General features: G+C 47.8%; 1 protein-coding gene and 1 non-coding gene across 4 annotated transcripts in view; one reads left to right on the forward strand and one right to left on the reverse strand.

The window, feature by feature from the left end:
- The window catches only part of ZNF395 (zinc finger protein 395), a 48373-nt gene that overhangs the window by 13339 nt on the left and 22121 nt on the right, over positions 1–12913 (forward strand). The window lies entirely within an intron of this gene.
- TRNAG-CCC (transfer RNA glycine (anticodon CCC)) lies at positions 1386–1458 on the reverse strand. Its single transcript has one exon. It is a non-coding gene; the product is annotated as a tRNA-Gly (tRNA).

Genomic DNA, 12913 nt, shown 5'->3' on the forward strand with positions numbered 1-12913 from the left:
TGTTTTGTGTGATTAGGTGGCCCCCAGGAGTAAATGAGATTTTGGAGCTTGTCTGATGTGGTGGTCAGCTTCTTCCTTCTTATGAACCCATGGGATCGGAATTGATGTTAGAAATCCTGATTCCCAGATGGAAGGGTCTGAAGCACAGCTGGTTGGCTAGGGGCCCTAGTGTGGATTACGTGTGGTTGGGTGAGCGCTGCCATTATGGGCGAGTCTGTGTGTGTGTGTGTGTGTGAGATGTTGGACAGCTGGAATGCTCAACTCGAACAACTGAAATCTTTCCTAGGACATCCCTTTAAATTACCCAGAGGCCCTCTGACATGCCTTTCTCTTGCCTCTTCCCTGAACTGGCGTATAAATTGAACCATCCACGGAGTCACAGAGTTGGGATTCTAATACTTAAAGCAAGATCTGTGTTGCAAAGCCCACTGCTTTGCACCACTCTGCCTTCAGCCTCCCAGGGAATTGTGTGGCAGATTCAGGTAGAAATTGCCCCCAAACATAGGACTGAAATGTATGGAACAAGGTCAGTTTCTTTTTTAAAAAAAAGTCACATGGTGAAATGGAATTTTCATTACACAGGTAGTATAGGAACACATTCTCTGTAGGAAAAAAGAAAGTGCAAACCTTCCAGAGCAAAACCAAATCTTCCTTAACAACCACTCGTAATCCCAGTCCTTCCCCAGAGGTTAACCACTGTTACGAGTTTGTTGGTGTTCTCAGATGCTTAACATACCTGCATTTATACCTGTAGAACTAAAAAAAAAGTGCACCGCCAGTAGTATTGTGCTCCCCCCATCCCCCTTACATCTTGGTGATGGCTTTCTGTCACTGTGGATAGGTTTCACTGATTTTACCTCCTGCATAACCTTCCTTAGAACCAGAAGCCTAAACCATTGTTTGTGGGCTTCCCAGGTGGCGCTAGTGGTAAAGAATTTGCCTGCCAATGTAGAAGACATAAGAGATGTGGGTTTGATCCCTGGGTGGAGAAGATCCCCTGGAGAAGGGAATGGCAGCCCACTACAGTATTCTTCCCTGGAGAATCCCATGGACAGAGAAGCCTGGTGGGCTACAGTCTATGGGGTCGCAAAGAGTTGGACATGAGTGAAGCAACTTAGCATACACCCAAACAGTTGTTTAATTTAGCCTAATTGATGGCCATTGAAGTTATTTCCAAATCCCCTACTGATACGAATGCTGTTACAGTAAACATGGTCAGACATGCTGTTTGTCACATATGTGATCAAGGATAGATACTGAGAAAGGGGACTTGCTGGGTAACAGGGTACTTTAATTTTAATTTTTATTTTTCTATTTCTTTATTTGGCTGCACTGGGTCTCAGTTGTGGCATGTGGAATCTTTGGTTGAGGCACATGGGAACTAGTTCCCTGACCAGGGATGGAACCTGGGCCCCCTGCATTGGGAATGCAGAATCTTAGCCACTAGACCACCAGGGAAGTCCTGACACTTTAATTTTAAATATTAATAAAGACCATCATTACAGGGTCGGTTCTGAGCTTAGGCTTGATGTAGGCCAGAAGTTCTTCAGGTGGGCTCAGACACAAAGCAGTTGTTTTCTAAGAATGGGGCAGGCCCAAGGGTGTGCGAGTATGCAGTTTGGCTGGGAGGCTGGGTGTTGGGAAGAGTCCGTTGAACCCCACAGTCCGTTGGGTCTGGTTCCCCGAGGACTTTGACCTGTGTGTTGGAGAAGAATCGCTGACCGGATGAGCAGCAGTGGTGGCCCCTAGATGATAAATTCTAAACCCAGTTCGCTCCCTAGCTGGAGACCTTCAACCCATCTGTGATGGTTCTCTGTCCATCTTTAGAATACAAAGTGTGACTTCAACACACAAGCCAAGGGTCAGGCCTGTGGAAGCATTTTTGTGTTCTTAAAAAAACCTAGAAGACTGTCTGTTACTCCTGTTAGCAGTTCCACTGTGCTTGGAGAAGGATGGAGTGTGTCTGTCTGTGTTTACCCTTCTTCCCATCATCTCTAGATCTCTGAGAACTCCTGGAAGATGAGAAAAGTCATCGTCAGGCCAAACCCATGTGTGTAGGAGGGTGTGTGGCAAGTGAGGGCTTGGCTCTGTCCATTTTGAACGGAGCATACTGGTGCCACTCATCACCCAGCTGGTGAGGGCAAGGTCCCGTTGCAACCTTAATCATCCTACATGCATTTGCCTTCAGATTTCTTACGCACAGGTTAGAAAACAGTGCTGGTTCTGACTGCAGGGGCCCCCCCCACTGATTGCACTCACACAGTTGTCCAAACCCAGTAAGGCAATTTATATTGCCTTCTTTGGGGGTGTTGACCTGCCTCGGTCAAAGTTGGGACCCTATCGTATCTCTCACTTGCTAGACTCTCCCAGGGCTCACTGGCCTTAATCTTCCTGGTCGTTTGAGTGTGCCCTCCCCATGACAGCCCACTGAGCTGACTGTCCTGGGGTTTCACAAGTTCTTTCTCCATGGGCAGCCACCTGTGTCCCCAGAGTGGATGATTCTCTTAAGTTTATAGGTGGCGGTGGGTAGCGTGTTTCCTTTTGGTTTAGTACTTTTGCATCGGTGCTGGACAAGACGATTTGTTTTTTCGACTTTGTGACCACAGCAGGATGACAATCCAGTCTACACAGACAGAGTCCCTATGTCAGAGCTCTTCCATGATTTGTTTCCCCTCCCCCCTTAAATGTATTACACTGCCCTCGTCAGTGGCCAGCGTTACTGTCAGTTTTTCCCCTCCTTGAGCGAAGTTTTCCCTGTAATCTCGTCTCATCACCACCCAGAGCTCCATGCCTTTTTTAAGGCTCACGTTTATGGAACTTAGCCCTGAAGGTTTCCTTTCCCATTCTTTCCTGGGCTTTTCTCTCCGACCTGGGGGATCAGAATCTCTTGGAAGGGGATCTTCTTTTGTTTTTTATTTTTTTTATTTATTTGGTTGTTCTGGGTCTTAGTTGCGTCGTGCAGGATCTTTCTTCCCTGACCGGGGATCAAACCCAGCCCTCCTGCATTGGCAGGTGGATTCTTCCCCACTGTGCCACCAGGGAACACTTTCTTTTTTAAAAGGTTGTCCTGGAGCATAGTTAATTCCCAGCACTGTGTCAGTTTCTGCTGTCCAGCAGAGTGGTTCTGTCACTTCCTAGCTCTGTGGCCTTGGGAATGTTGCTCCACCTTCCCATGTCGCCGTTTCCTCATCTGTCAAGTGGAGGCGGTGATACTGCTTATCTCGTGGTGCTATCGTGAGGGATGAAGTGAGATACAGTCTGTGAAATGCATAGCCAGTGGCTAGCCCTTCTGTCTTTGAGTAGTGATAGCTCTCGGAACATTCCTGAAGAACTGTAGTCTTCGAAAGGCTGCAGGATGGACAGAATGCTGGGTTTCTCTTGCCCTTCGCTCAGACAGTTCTGATGAAGCAGATAGACGTGATCTGGGGTCTTGTGAACACCCCGGGGCCTTTCCTCTCAAAAGAGTCTAGTTGTCTGCGTGGCCCTAAGTCAGTCTCCCTGCCTGCCTGACCTGGGGTGGGGTTCCCTGTGGTCCCAGGGGCCAGCAGTGACTTAGCAGTGCTAGGCAGCCGCTGCGGCGACCCACCACGTGCCAGGGTCGTTCTCTTTTCTCAGGGTGCGTGTGTGTGGGCCCGCTGGGCCTTCCGTTTGGTCCACATTAACTCTGTTACTTTGGCTCAGTCACCAGCGAATGTGCTCTCATCCTCTGTCCATTTCAGGAAAAACACCCGAGAGTGGATGCCCAGATATCCTGAGCTCAGACAGAAATGCCCACTCATTTAGCCTGTTTGTTCATCTCTCTGCAGCCTTTGAACTCATCCTCAGGGCGTGTGTGTGCGCGTCCTCAGTCATGTCCAACTCTTTGTGGCCTGTGGATGGTAGCCCAACAGACAGGCTCCTCTGTCCATGCTATTTCCCAGGCAAGAATACTGGAATGGGTTACCATTTCCTTCTCCAGGGGAATCTTCTCGACCCTGGGATCAAACTTGCATCTCCCACATTGGCGGGCGGATTCTTTACCACTGAGCTACCTGGGAAGCTGCAAATTCCATAAATGGCCACTCCAGTGAAAGCCACTTCCTTGGTGGTTTGGGCCTGGGGCAAACCCTCTCCCTCACTGTGCCCATTTTCACAGTGTATTCATTTAAACCATCTTCTATATGGTATTCACTTAGGCTGACTTTCTGTTTTCTGGAGGAAATGTGTTTGTCTCCCTCACCCTCCAGTCACTCAGCAGATTTTTTTTTTTGACCCATAACATTTTATTTTGACTTAACTGTGTCAAGCACTGAAAATATTAACGTACATAGTCATCTATGTTTATGAGCTTCATCCTAAAAACCATCTTTTTTAAAACTGGGCTTTGGTTTCAGATTGCTGAATTATTTTTTTTTTTTTTGCCTTCTGAAAGAAGCAGATTCTGATCCATTCATCTAATTGTCCTGCACAGATCTAGGACTGTCACTCTTGAGCATATGAAGTGCTTTAGTAAACACGAGCTGGGTGTGGGATGCAAGTGGAGTTCAGTGAGACCTAAAGTTCTCTGAAAGAAGCGTCTGAAGCTGGGGCTCCTTCGCCGTTCCGTTCAGCTCCCGGGCAGGAGCCTGGCGCACATGTTTAGCGGCAGCAGGTTATTTTAGCTCGCAGGTGCTTGGGTCCGGCGGTGCCGCTCTCCCTGGGTTTCCGCTGAGCTGGCGCTGCCGTGTGTGCTGGGTGGGTCTGCACAGGTGAACGCGTGTCCAGATCCAGGCAGCGGGGATCTGGGACCGAGGTGTCAGATTCGGGAGGTTGCTCGCAGAGGCTGGTCACGCTGGTCACGCTCCGCCTCGGAGAGGCTTGGCAGCGGGCCTTGAACCGCTCCGGGCAGGCCACCAAGATGGAGATTTTGGCGGGGAGGAGGAGGGCAGGCTTGGAACTGTGTGCTGAGAGCCAGGTGAGGGGCCAGTCACGTGGGCCCTGCTTTGGGCTCAGGGCAGCGCCGGCCAGCTGGGTGTTGAGCTCGAAGCTGGGAGCCCTGGGGTTAGTTCCCCATGGCCAGCTGGCCTCTAAGTGGAATATGTTGGATTTCTCAGTTCCCCTGCCTGCCGAAATCAGTTCCGTTGTGATTTCAGTTAATCAGCAGCTCACTCATGGTCAACTTTTAAAAAAAATATTTTATTATTTTGTAATAAATAATATTATATAATATATAATTATATATTATAAATATATATTATTTATAAATACTATATACAATGTAAATATATAAATAACATACTTATGTATAATAAAATATAATATATAATATAATATTATATTATTATACATTAATGTTGACTGTGTCTTGCAGCATGTGAGATCTTAATTCTGTGACCAGGGATTGAACCCATGCCCCCTGCCCTGGAAGCGAGGAGTCTTAACCACTGGACCACAAGGGAAGTCCCCACGGCCAACTTCTTGATTCCCTTTAGAGTTAGTAGCTGCATCACTGATTCTGGTTGAATACCCTTTCACAACCTCGGGTCCCAGGTGCCAGCTGGGCTGTGGCTGCTAAGCTGTCCAAGTGGCCGGCCGTGTCTGTTAGCCGTCTCGTGCCAGTGTGAAATCAGGCAGCAGAGGAGGCGACACGTCTGTGGAGCTCCTTCCAGATGCTGGGAAGGGTTCTCATCTTCCACGGTGAGGCAGGAAACTGAGGCTCTGAGGTGGTGGCTTGTTGCCAGACGTCACACAGGTCAAGGTCACGGGCTCGCCTGGTGCGCCTTTCCTGAAGCGGTGCCCTTGGCCGTGTGCCCAGACTCGGCTTCTCTGGTTCCATTTTGAGGAGCCAGTTTCAGTTAGTCAGGTGTATCGAGCCTTTTTTTCCCCTGGGCCACAGAGCTCCTGGGGGATGGGACGCATTCGAGTGGCCCTTGGGGACAGTGCTCCAGTCCCAGGAGTGAAGGGTGGTCTCCCAGGAGAAGGTGCCAGAGTGACAGTATGGGGGAGCTGCCCCCACGCTGAAACAGGAGACATGTACTGGGAAGCGGGCAGTCAGAGTGGAGGCAAAATTTAGATGAAAAATTGATCCGTGGAAGGACCTCCTTGGTGATCCAGTGGTTAAGACTCTGAGCTCCCGATACAGGGGGCCAGGGTGCGATCCCAGTCAGGGAACGAGGTCCTGCATGGCACAGCCCTCCCCGCCGCCCCCCAAAAAAGGTAGATCTGCAGAAGCGGAGTACGGTCCTTCTGACCAGACACGTCTGTTCCCTTGGCCAGTCAGCCATTCTGGTCTTAGAACCAGTTCTGTTCATTATCTAGCTCTTATTTCAAGTTTTTAAGTGTTATCGGCCAGCAGAATGTTCTGTCATTCCAGCAGCATGTTCCTTGTCTCATTACCTGTAATTTCCAAGATTGCACTTTTTTTTGTCCCGGGTTGTGTTTGGCTCCGGTGGCTCCCAGCTGAGACTTGGGTTCCGGAGGGGTGTTTGGGCCCTTCCCGTCCCTGTTTCCCTTTTCCGCTTGGCCCATTCTTACCTGCCTGCGCATGGCTTCTCATCCGTAAATCTGGCTCGCCCACTCCTGGCCCGGCCCCAGACCAGGTGGCTGCTTTCTTGGGTACCTGCAGCCGTGTGTGCTCTGACTGTCCACCCTGGGAGAGGGCTCCTGCCTTCTTACCTATTGATTCTGGCCAGGAAAGTCACCAGGTGACCCTCACCTTCCCTGCAACCCCCCTGGCACCACCCCTGGCCCCCCGCCTCCAGTCTGTTTATTTAGGATAGCCAGGGTAGGTGATTATTCATTCAAATGACTGCTGAGTTCCACATGGTTTTTCTGCTTTAACCACTTCAGTGAAGAAATAGAGCCTGCATATCTCTGCCTTCAGAGGGGCAGGAGCACAAGGGGCCCCTGTGTCTCGGGATCAGCATTTCGGGCGTCACAATCACACAGCTTCCCTTTCTGGGGTATGCACCACTCAGGGACTTACCTAAGGGGTTCCATGTTGTTACGCATTTTGTTTTAAATTGTTATTTATTTTAAAAAAAATACTTATTTATTCGGCTGTGCTGGGTCTTAGTTGCGGCAGGTGGGATCTAGTTCTCTGATGACCAGTGATCCAGCCAGGGCCCCCTGCACTTGGGAGCTTGGAGTCTGAGCCGCTGGCCCACCAGGGAAGTCCCTGTTAGGCGTTTGAAATTCTCTCCTCTGTGCTTTAGATTTGGGAAGGTGGTTCTTATGATGCCAGTTTTCCCTTTTCATAATTGTAAGTGCCTCTGATAGACTTCCCCGGTGACTCAGTGGTAAAGAACTTGCCTGCTGGTACAGGAGACACGGGTTCAGTCCCTAAGTCAGGAAGATCCCCTAGAGAAGGGTATGGCAGCCCACTCCAGTATTCTCACCTGGAGAATCCTGTGGACAGGGGAGCCTGGCGGGCAAGTCCAAGGGGCCGCCAAGACTCAGACACAGCTGAGCGACTGAGCGTGCATACACACAAGCACCCCTGATAGATCCCTTCTTCCCAATGAAGCTCACACTTCCTTCCTCACAGCATTGTGAGGATCAGACAAGGCAAGGCGAAGGCCCCAGGGAACTCCGAAGCCCTTCCATCTGAGCCCCTGTCCTGCTTCAGGGTCTCCAGTTTCAGGGAAGAGAGAGTGAGTCCAGGGATGAGCTAGGAAAAGCTGTAGGCATCCCAGCTGAGTAGGTCAGCAAAGCAGTGGCCTTCGGGAGGAGCCTCAGTTTTCTCAGCTATAAAGTTGGGATTAAATTGTCCCTCCATGTTTTCTTGAGTTGCTGGGAGGTCAGGGAAAAAGGGAAGCCCCCAGATGTGTGTATCAAAGTACATGGAAACCCGAGCGCCATTCAGATGTTCCTGGGTGGTTTGGGTTAATGTGCAGGTGGGAAGCTTTCCCTGCAAACTACTGAAGGGAACTGTCAGTGCTCTGAGGCCGGTTCTCCCCACCTCCCCCTGCCCGCTGGCTCTGGCTAGACTGCCGAGTCAGCAGTCAGGCATCTCCCTGCCTCCTACGGGAACTCTCACATAGTTTTGGTCCAGCCGAATCAGGTTTAACCACAGTGCAGGCCCCCACATGCATACACGTGCGTGCGTGCCCCGCGCAGGGAGGAAAACAGTGCTGGCCCAGCCCTCCACCTCGCCCGGCACGTTTGTAGGCGTGCTTCTACTTATCCCTGCTTCCTTAGACAGCATGCTCTACTGTTTTCAAGAACACACTGCATAAGTCCCTTACACACGAACCTTCAAGATGCGAACTTTCAAAGATGTGAACGTGTATTCTCATGTTTCACCTCATTAATGAGTTCACGTGTCTGGCATGCCTTGTCACGTGCGCATGTCCTCTACAAGTGGTTGACTTTTGTGTACTTTACAGAGTATAGTATTTTTATTTGAACCCCAGGATGTCCAAAAGGAGGGCTTCCCTGGGGATGCTACTGGTAAAGAACCAGCCTGCCAATGCAAGAGACATAAGAGACTTGGGTTTGATCCCTGGGTCAGGAAGATGCCCTGGAGGAGGGCATGGCAACCCACTCCAGTATTCTTGCCTGGAAAAATCCCATGGACAGAGGAACCTTGCAGGCTATGGTCCATGGGGTTGCAGAGTCTGACATGACTGAAGCGATTTAGCATGCACACATCCGAAAGCAAGTGTAAAAGCAGCGGTGATGTACCTGGTACTGTTAAGTGCTAGCTGTTGTACTGTACTAGTGACTTTTCAAGGTACTGTAGGATTAAAAATAATTTTCTTTTTTTGTGAGTGTTTGTTTTTTATGTACTATTTGTGTGAAAAATATCATAAACCAAAAAAAAAATCATAAACCTATCACAGTACAGCACTGTATAACTGATTGTGTTAGCTGGATACCTAGGCTAACTTTGTTAGACTTACGAACATGTTGGGCTTACGAACGCTCTTTCGGAGCTTGTTTGTATATAGGGGACTTACTGTACTTTCTTAGAACTGAGTCTAAATGCTAAAATGCTACCCTTACTTTTGACATCTGCCGATCATTTTAGGATAAGTAGTAGGTCTTATTTCTTACAACACATTATTTTTTTAACTGTATTTTATTTTTAACATTTTTACTGATTTATTTTTGGCTGCACTGTGTCTTGGTTGCTACGTAAGGGCTTCTCCTTGAGGTGGCTTCTCATCGTGGAGCACAGCCTGTTGACGCGTGGGCTTTAGCGGTTGTGACGCATGGGCTTTGTTGCTCCATGGCGTGTGGAATCTTCCCAGACCAGGGATCAAACCCGCATCTCCTGCGTTGGCAGGTGGCTTCTTAACCACTGGACCACCAGGGAAATGCACAACATATAATTTTTTAATCTGGGGCTTTCCTTTCTTATGAGAATAGCAACATCTGTTCAAAATCATGCATGTAATGGGATAAGCAGGGGCTTGCTGTCTTGGGGAGATGGAGCCCCTTGGAGTTTCAGGTCCCCGAGCCCTGCGTTTCACGCAGAGTAGTGCATGCATGACAGAGCCGTGAATAAAGGGCACTGCTGGTTTTGTAAGCAGATGAGGAGGTAGGTGTGAAGGAAGAGGAAGTACAGTTGTTCCTGGGCTGAACTGTGAAAACCCTTTCCTTCCCTGTGGGCAGCATAAACAGAATGGTCTCTTTTACTTGACTTGAATGGCTCTTGTGCAGTCAGACCAACAAAAGTATTTGTGGATTGGGGTCATTTATTGTTTGCTGGAGAAAATTCAGGGTAACCAGATCAGGTGACCTGTTTCTGCAGCCCATATGCTGGGATATGAAAATAGCACTGCTGTGTGGGGCCCTAATTTTCCCCTTCCATTTTGCTGTTACTTCTATTACTCAACGATGGGAAGGCTGGGCACTCAGTTACAGGAGATGCTGTGGAGAAGATCCAGCCCTGAGGGGGAGATGGGCAGCCTTTAAGATCCCTGCCAATCCTGATCACCTAATTTTAATTTCACCAGCAGTCTAAACTGTTATACATTGAGACAGTATAATCCGGTTTTTAAAAACCTTCAGATGAAGACAGCGATTAAGATGACTTGAGAATCCACATGGTCATTCTCTGAACAGCAGATTTAGGAATCTTGGCATTGAATCAGTTACTAATATGCTCAGTGCTATGATCTTAAGCTCATATCATGAAAAACCTAAAATGCACAGTACACATTTAAAAAATGGTGTTACAGGGCCTGATGTGTAACTTGAGAGACCTAGATGTTTTGGCATAGGCCCTTGGCTACTCTTGGAGATTTTTCTGTCCAAGACCAGGCTGAGAAGAAAGTCCTCTGGGAAGAAATAATCAATATATGCTCAGTGAAGTAAGGTGTTTTTCTTTCTTTTTACTTTTCCTGGAGAAGGCACCCAGAAGAAAATAAAGGTTGAAAACCAGGTAGCATTTGGGCAGTGAGGACAAAATATGACAACTTGCTTCCTTCTGCCAAGCAAGGTTCAGATGATGAGGACCACAGACATATTTGCGTATAATCATCAGGATGCTGTGGACGCATGAAACATCTCTCAACAGAGATCATCCCTGGGCAAGGATTGCTGAAAAATGAATTGTTTGGGACCAATGAATTATCCTATTCTCCACTGAATTCCATTAGGCAATAAAAGATGTGTGCTGCAGCATTTTTGACCTTTACATGAGCTTAGAATGTCACATGGAAGGAAGACATTAAGTGAAAACTTTACAGATTTAAAAGAAAATAATAGCAACACTGATAACAAATTAAGAGCAATATGTGAAATATTAGGCAAAGATCTAAAAACTCAAATCATTGCTCTGTGCAGTGGTTACCCAGGGAGATCATAAAATAGAAAGCTGAGGTTTAGTGGGGAATCTCAGCAGAGGAGTGACGCCCCTCCCCTTGGTCCCCAAATTGTTCATTAGAGAAGCAGCAGTCTTCCACGCTTTGGCATATGGAAGTCTTACTCCAAGCCTCACCCTCTTTAATGACAAAAGCAAACAGAAAAACAAAACAACTCCCCCACCCCCCAAAAAAACCCTTTGGTTGTGTAATGAGTCAGTTTGACTGTGACCTCTGTCCTGCAAGTGCTCTCGGTGACATCATAGCTTGTTGCCACGGGAAGCTAAAGAGAGCAACCATTGTGCGTGAGGGCGTGCACACACACACGTGGATGTGCTGAGACGAGGGGTTGTCTGGCAACAGTCACATGTCAAATGGCAATTTGCAGCTTAGAACCTCAGAGAGGGCTTGTTTTCTTCTTCTGTCTGTTCCAGTTACTAAACTGATGGCAGATGTCCTCATTAAGAGCTATTAGCACATCAGAAGATGTTTGCTGAGCTTAGAAAAGGGCTCACCCCTTTTGGACATGGACCAAAATACATCTTCTCCGGTAGCCAACCGCGCCCTAGCGGGGACAGCGGAGGGGGTGAGAAGCAAAGAGAAGCAGGTTCTCTTAAACCTCTACATCAGCCAGGAAGTCTTTTTTAGCATGAGTTTATGTTTTAGTCAAGGACTTCCATAACTCAAGAATGTAACATTGTAAAGTTGGATTTGCCTACTTGTCGAAACACTGTTATTGTTACCCTGAAATAGATGTTTCTTGATTTCTCTTTATGATACCAGAACCCTGTGGCAAATTAGGGACTGACTGGCTTGTATGGACTGTTCATAGCGCTGAAGAAAGGAACTAATAGGGAAGTGAGTAGAAAGTAGAGATCAGGGAAGGCAGATTTGAAGGAGGCAGTGGTTATATTGATAGAAACATACTGGGGTAGAATTGGGACCCTTAGTCTAAGGTATAAAGTGACAAGCAGTCCTGGAAAGTCCCTGGCAAATTCCATATTAACCTGGCACCTCTGCCTGGCCGCATGGCAGACCTTTGTGCGTGTGTGCGTGCTAAGTCACTTCAGCCATATCCGACTCTTGGACCGTAGCTCGCCAGGCTCCTCTGTCCATGGGATTCTCCAGGCAAGATTTCTCCAGGATGGGTTGCCATCCCCACCTTCGGCGGATCTTCCCAACCCTAGGGATCAGACATGTGTCTCTTACTCTCCTGTATTGGCAGATGGGTTCTTTACCATTAGTGCCTCCTGGGAAGCCTGGCACACCTCTGTAGGTGTTTGAGTTCACTTCTCAATTCCTGAAGGATTTGCAGAGTGGTGTTATCTCCTGAGCCGTGTTCCAGATTCAATGCTGGTCAACACACTTGGCCATCCCACCCAGCCTACATTGTTTTACTTCCATGCTATCAATCCCCAGTGTAAATTTGGCTCAAATTTTCCTTAACTTTTGGGATTGATTCCATATCTCTCTGCGCCCTCGTGAGGGCAATATGCATATAAAGTTCTTCCCAGACCACTAAATGATCAACAGTGATCTGGACTGTTAAACAAGATCAGAGGAAAGCACTGGCCTTTATTTTGTAGGTAGGAAGCTAAGGTGCAAGTGGAAAGGGGATTTTCAAGGAAAGAAAAAAGCACAGGAGATGGATGCAGAAACTTGCAGGATTGGGAGCTGGATTTTGTTTGGTTTTGCTTTATTTTTTTCCTATTGAGGTTCACTGACATAGGGAAAAAAATACCATGTGGGTCAGAAGCAACTTGAGTGTTTTCTTTTGAGAGCTCTCATACTTACTGGACTAATGGCAGTATCATGCCCTCTGACACCAACAAGGCAAGAGTTCAGTCCCTTGGGACTGCCTTTCATGGTTGTGTTGCCTTGGCAACCTAAGCTGGCAGTGGCGCAGTTTCCTCATCAGAAATAAAAGACCATATGTTTGTCTTAAGTTGTTCTGAGGATTAAATTAGATACAGTTTGTGAAAGTTCATACTATTGGGCATTTAATAAAGGCAGTTTCCCTTCCTTCTTTCTCTTCTGCTTTTAAAAATTAAGATTTGAGTGCACTATAAATAAAGCAAATCATAAAATGTATTTCAGGGTGGAATTCAGGCCAGTCAAAGGAGAAAGGCCAGAGAATGCATGTG

This window comes from Muntiacus reevesi, chromosome 17 (assembly GCF_963930625.1).
Source record: "Muntiacus reevesi chromosome 17, mMunRee1.1, whole genome shotgun sequence".
Taxonomy (NCBI): Eukaryota; Metazoa; Chordata; class Mammalia; order Artiodactyla; family Cervidae; genus Muntiacus; species Muntiacus reevesi.